This window comes from Myotis davidii, unplaced genomic scaffold, assembly GCF_000327345.1.
Source record: "Myotis davidii unplaced genomic scaffold, ASM32734v1 scaffold1105, whole genome shotgun sequence".
Classification (NCBI taxonomy): Eukaryota; Metazoa; Chordata; class Mammalia; order Chiroptera; family Vespertilionidae; genus Myotis; species Myotis davidii.
The window spans coordinates 19813-26557 of NW_006296063.1; the positions used below are offsets into that span (position 1 = coordinate 19813).

Sequence of the window (6745 nt, forward strand, 5' to 3'; positions counted from 1 at the left end):
GTGAGGGCATGAGCGGGGGGAAGGGAGGGATGGAGGGTAACATGGGGACAAGGACACATATGTAATATCTTAATCAATAAAAAATATATTTAAAAAAAACAAAAACAAAACAAAACAAAAAAAGATCATTACAGAGAGTGAAAAAGCCAGTCTTAAAAGGTGGCATACTGTGATTCCACTTATATAACATTGTCGAACTGACAAAACTATAGAGACGGAAGTACACTGATTATAAAAAATAAAATCATTTTCTGAGAAAAAATTTCTTACTCCAAGGTTATAAAGTTCTGGTCTTGTACTACATTTTAGACCTCTATAGCTTTGCCTTTCACTTTAATGCTGTTTTTTTTTTTTTTTATTTCAAAGTAATTTTAGGCTCATAAAAATTGGGGGGGGGGGGGATTCAGAGAGCTCTTGTACTCTTCACTCAGCCTCCCCACATGTTAATAGTTACCTAACCATAGTCAAATTACCAAAATTGAGAAATTGACATTGTTATGATACTATTAAGTAAAGTACAGACATTATTCATTTTTCACCACTTTTTACATGCAGGCTTTTTTATTTTGTTATACAGTTCTTTGAAATTTGATCCCACATATATATTTGATTAACCACCATTATAATTGATGTACTCGATTGAACTCCTCGTTCCTCACTGCTTATGCATTTGTATATCAGATCCTGTGATTCTCCTGACACGGTTGCTTGATGAGTGGTAAAAATTCAACTTGCTTAATTGAAATGGTAGATGCTGAAGAGTCAAATAGAATACTTATGTAGCAAAGCAGGGGCAAAAAGATAAAATTAAGAAATATATTTTCAAGAAATGTTCATTAGTATTAAGATTGCAAATGTATACCTACAAACCCCTTTAAACTACCTCCCCCCCACACACACAGGGTTGTTAGTTCTATATGCAAATATCTCAGGTTAAGAAAATCACATTTCTGGAGTTAGAATAGGCAGATTTCTAATATAGTATTCTTTTGGAATGACATAAATCAGTTAGGACCAATGTCCAGCTATTTTAACTATCCTCAACCAATGGTCACTTTTTTCTTTCTTTCTTTCTTTCTTTCTTTCTTTCTTTCTTTCTTTCTTTCTCTCTCTCTCTTTCTTTCTTTTTTTTTTCTTTCCCTTAATATTATCTCCCAATTCTCTGTTGTATACACAAATTTAAAATGCTCAATGATGCAAAATAAAGTATTAGTCTTTATATAAATATGAATTACTTGTCTTAGACTCTATGCTTACTAATTTTCATAATGGACTATAAAGCCTTTCAAATATCCCCAAGTTAATCCCATCCTGCTTCAAATTACCATGCTTTGAAGTTTTGCCTCAGATTCTAGTCAAGGCTATAAAAAATATATTAAGTGAAACACCATTACAGACAGGTGTTTTTTTTAAAGTAACAGAAAAGAGTAATAAAATATTTCTTAGTATTTTACCTTGAAAATTCTTAGGATCACTTTATTCAACTCAGTTAAAATTTTATACTATACAATATTAACAAGTAAATTATTGCAATGACCTAAAACAATGTCTACCTGAAGCAATGACTAAAACTTTCTAAGGAAAGATATCTAGACAAGATACAAATAAGTACAAACCATAAGGGACAAGACAGAAAAAATTAAATATGCTACAATAAAGAACTTCTGTTCATCAAAATAATCCCATATGTTATTTACTGAGACAGCATATGGTATGGTGCCTTTTTAATAAAAGTAATAAAACAAGGAAAACTAAATATTTAGGCATACATAAATATGTAACAAAAATTTAACAAGCAATTAAATAAGAAACTAAGCCCTGGCTGGTTTGGCTCAGTGGATAGAGCATCGGCCTGTGGACTGAAAGGTCCCAGGTTTGATTCCAGTCAAGGGCATGTACCTTGGTTGTGGGCACATCCCCAGTAGGAGGTGTGCAGGAGGCAGCTGATTGATGTTCCTCTCTCATCAATGTTTCTGGCTCTCTATCCTTCTCCCTTCCTCTCTGTAAAAAATCAATAAAATATATTTAAAAAAATAAATAAGAAACTAAATTTTGAATAATGATTGGCAATGAGCAATCTGGCAGAACTCTAAGAAGCAGAGTGCCTGGGTTCAAATTCTGACTTTGTCACCAAATGCTGGCATGACCTTGGCAAATAACTTAACCTCTTTGTGCTTCAGTGGCCTTGTGTGTAAAACATAACTCACTCACAGGGTTATGATAAGGTTTAAATAAGTTAATACAGATATAGTGTGTAAAACAATACCTGGCATGTAGTGAGAGTCATACAAGTGTTAGCTACTATTATTCTTTTGAGGAAATGAATGGCAGAGGATGGAATAGGTGATAAGGCCATAGGAGAATTTAAATTATCACGAATGATATAGTTTTTGAATTGGCAGTGGTTTCACAAGTGTTCATGATTAAAATCCAGAAAAGAATTCAAGGTATTCTAACATAGACCAGTGAGGATGGTAAGCATTAAGAGAGTGAAAAGAGAAGCCACACTATGGAAGATATAGGTTGCAATATATACATAGCTAAATAATTAAAGTCTGGAATAGATAAGGAAAAGTGGTCAACAGACTACAAATGAAAAGACAACCCAACAACAACAGTGGGTAAATGACATTACTAGGCATTTCATGGGGGAGGAAACCAAATAGTCCATCTATATATATAAAGAGCCAGGGGTTGTCACATGCCGACCTGGTTGCCCCTCACTGTCCCCCTCTGCCTGCTTGGTCGCCCCTCACTGCCCCCCCTACCAGCCTGGTTGCCCCACTCAGCCTGCGCTTCTGTTGTTTGGTCCCCTCTCACTGCCCCCCTGCTGGTCTCGTCACCCAACGCAGCCTGCTTGTTCAGTTGTTTGGTCATTCCTCACTAACCCCCCTGCTGGCCCGGTTGCCCCACGCAGCCTGATTGTTCAGTCATTTGGTCGTCCCTCACTAACCCCCCTGCCAGCCTTATTGCCCCTTTCAGCCTGTTCAGTCGTCCATTTGGTTGTTTAGTATGTGACAACCCCTGGCTCTTTATATATATATAGATGGATATTTGGTTTCCTCCCCCATGAAATGCCTAGTAATGTCATTTACCCACTTGTTGTTGCTGGGTTATTTGTCTTTTCCTTTTTATTCTGTTGACCACTTTTCCTTATCTATTCCAGACTTTAATTATTTAGCTATGTATATATTGCAACCTATATCTTCCATAGTGTGGCTGAGTCTCTTTTCACTCTCTTAATGTTTTACCATCCTCACTGGTCTATGTTAGAATACCTTGAATTCTTTTCTAGATTGTAATCATGAACACTTGTGAACCCACTGTTCGGTTGTTTGGTCGCCCCTCACTGCCCCTTTCTGCTGGCCTCGTTGTCCCTAACTGCCCCTCCCTGCCAGCCTGGTTGCCCCCAACTGCCCCCTGTCGATCTGGTTACAATAAATAAGTACTACCACCACAGAATAACTGCTGTAATCAAGACATATACAAAGTACAGGAAAGGCATATGGAAAAAAGTATACAAGGCTGCCTGAAGGTAACCGAAGGCTTCATAAAGGAGGTAAGGTATAGATCAGCAATTTCCAACCTTTTTCATCTCATGGCACACATAAACTAATTACTAAAAAAATCTTTTGAAGGGGAAAATGTTTTTATTTTTATGCTTTTTAAAGTCTTGACATAGAACAAGTAAACACAGACCACAAGTGAAAACTTTAAATATGGAGATCGAAAACAAGCTATACAGAAAGTTTAGGCCTTTATTCATAACTTCAAAATTAAGGAGTTTGATCTTTAAAAAAAGAAAAATGTTCCATTTAGCACTTACTCAATTTCCTTCTTTAGTGGTATACCTAGAATTTTTAAATTAGCTCTTAGTTTTGGCATATTTAGTAAGTATGATCTCGCTTATAAAAATAGGATCTTACTATTTCATTCTGAGAACACTTCAAAACCCCAGCCTGCTCTTTTCTTTCAAGGATGTGGAAGGCGTTCCTCATTCAAATTTGATTCATGGTTTTATAAAGCATGAAGATTATTCTTACTGCTTCATCATCTATATGCTGGCTTCTAATATTCTTTGTGATGGTTATGTGTTCAACGATAGAAACTTATATAGAGAAAATCCCTTCCTTCTCAATTTGTAAACCAAAATTTTAAAAGCAAAATTCTTGAAATGAAAGGAAGACATTTTAATAACATAAGCAGCTACTGCCCTAAGCTGCTGGCATAGGCAAAAATAACAAAGGTACAAATTGTTATTTAATCTTTAAATAATTAGTCTGTGTTTGCTACAAATATATTTTCTTCTGATAAATTGCCAGGTCAATTTATCAACTTTTAAAGGTGTTAATAAAAATGATTAATTTTTCTTCTGAATGTCCAGTGATAAACTGAACCCCAACTTCCTTACCCCAAGGACATAAAACTGATTTAAAGTGGTTTAAAGTGCATAACAAGTTCATATTTAAATGATTAATCATATACTCTTTTACTAAAGCAATCAATATAAAAAGAATGTAAAAGCTTGCTTTATGCTTTCAGACTTAGGTAACCTCCAAGGAACCACAACTTTTAAGCTTTTAAATCAGCGCAAATGTTATGTAAAAATACTGTGTAAGAGGAAAAAAAGTGAACCAATCAAATCCAACAGGTAAAGTAGCCTAAATATCAGTACTAAGAATATTCTCCATAATCTTTTATCTAAAATTTCTATGCCGTCCATCTTTTTCAATACTTTGAGAGGGCAATCAAAATAGTCCTATTTATTTAGGTTTAAAACTAAATTTCTCCTCTCTAAATATGAAGGCATAAATGAAATAGAAAAGGCTCTTTTGTCCAACATCCTGAGCCTACAGATACAGAAACCATCCACAATATGATCTCATTATGTCATCATCGAGGCACCTTCTTCCCCAGTAGCATCTTGAGAAATGTGAAGGTCTTTAAGCATCTCAGCCAGACTAATTCGAGGTGCTCCCTCATCATCTGTGTCACTTTCCACAGGAATGGTGGAATCTCTGTAAGTGTTTACATTTTTTCTAATTGCCTCATCTTCTTCAAGATCTTCAAGGAAATCTTGGTATTGCCTTTCATCATCTGTATCCATGATTTCTCTATCTCTGGCAAGCTCTTTCAGTTTCCAGTTTCTACGATGCTGACGTTTGGTATGGTCATAGCTCTTCTTGATTAATACCACACCTGGGACTCTATTGGAGTTCATTTTGTTGACATGTTCACCATTTACGTTACAGTTTGCCAAATCAAACCCCAATACCAGGTCCCCGGGATTCAGAAGATGTCCCAAATGAGTGCGACAAAAATACTGTTTATCTGTATCCATTTCAGATGTTTTCTGTACCCAGACTTCCCCAAGGATATGCTTTTTTGATATCATTCCAGCACCTGCTTTGCGTTTTAGATCTCAGACTATGCTGCATTCCATCACAATAAACTCCTCTAGCTGTTTGGGATGTCATAAGGTGTGACTCCAGAAAGTGCTCCTATCAATATCTGACATTTGTAGGGTATTTGGATCTATGAGCTGGATGGCATTGGTTACGCGAATACACACACAAATCTGATTCATATTTCCCAGGCTTTGCGCCAGTTTTGGAGACAAACAACATTATCCTTGCATATTGGAACAATTTCCATAGAAAAAGTGCTTTTGTAATTGTATGTGTTACTATGGATATACTGAGAGATCAGTCTCTGTGAGGCTTTGTATCTACAAGGAACTGTACACTGAAGAAATTCTACCATCTTCTGAGCATGCTGCTTTGAAGAATAATAGAAATCCAGTCCATCATGAATTTCTTTGATATGAAGTGTATTCTGATGCATTCCATATTTCAAAATTAAATGCTCCAGATAGTAGAAAGTTTTTTTGTGTGCAAAGTCTTTTGCCTAACTTGAACCACAGCCTTCCAGAAATCCTTAGCTTCTACTCTATGGCAATCTCCACACATCTGAGGTTGAACAACATAATCCACCACAAACACTTGTTGAAGGATAGCACCATTCATCACCTCTTTCTGAACAGTTAGCTTAAGTCTCTTAGAATGGGTCTCAGTCCAAACAAAGCCTGCATCTACAAGCTGAGCCTTACTCAGAGGGGCTCTGATTGTTTTCAAACACAAAGCAAGAAGTTCCCTGGATTCTAATGCACATTCTATCCAAGTTCCTGGTGGCTGGAAATATCTTTGGCATTATTTGCAGAAAGATATAGAGACCTGTTTCAGAATGCCTTGGCTGATGTCTATTTCACTTCGCATACAGGCCACACAAATATTGGCAGGATTTGGACTAATTACAACACCACATTCACAGCACAAGATGTATCTGGGGGTGCGCTTGGCAGATTCTGTCAGGTACTCCATGGTGCTGGGTGCCCTGATTTTTAGTTCCTATGGGAAGAACCCAAACTTCTCAAAAACCGCAACAGAACTAAACACCGCCACCCACCCCAACAGCGTCCACGGCTGGCCCAGTACAGTGAAGATCTCCTAATTACTAAAATTTTGCCTCACACCAAAAACATATTATTTTTTGTTGCTCTGACAAAAGTAGGTATAATTTTTATTCATTTACACCAGACAACTATTGTGTTGGCTGTTGTCATTTTTTTCATTTGACAATCTAAGGGAAAAGAGGTCAGTGCCCCTGACTAAATAGTCAGGTACTGCATGTTTTAAAAATTCTTGTGGCACACCAGTGTGCCTCTTGCGGAACAGTGGTTGAATAT

At 36.6% G+C, this 6745-nt stretch overlaps 1 pseudogene; it reads right to left on the bottom strand.

The window, feature by feature from the left end:
* Window positions 1-4690: 4690 nt before the first annotated feature.
* On the bottom strand, window positions 4691-6380 carry LOC102753704 (annotated as a pseudogene).
* Between the last annotated feature and the right edge of the window lie 365 nt (window positions 6381-6745).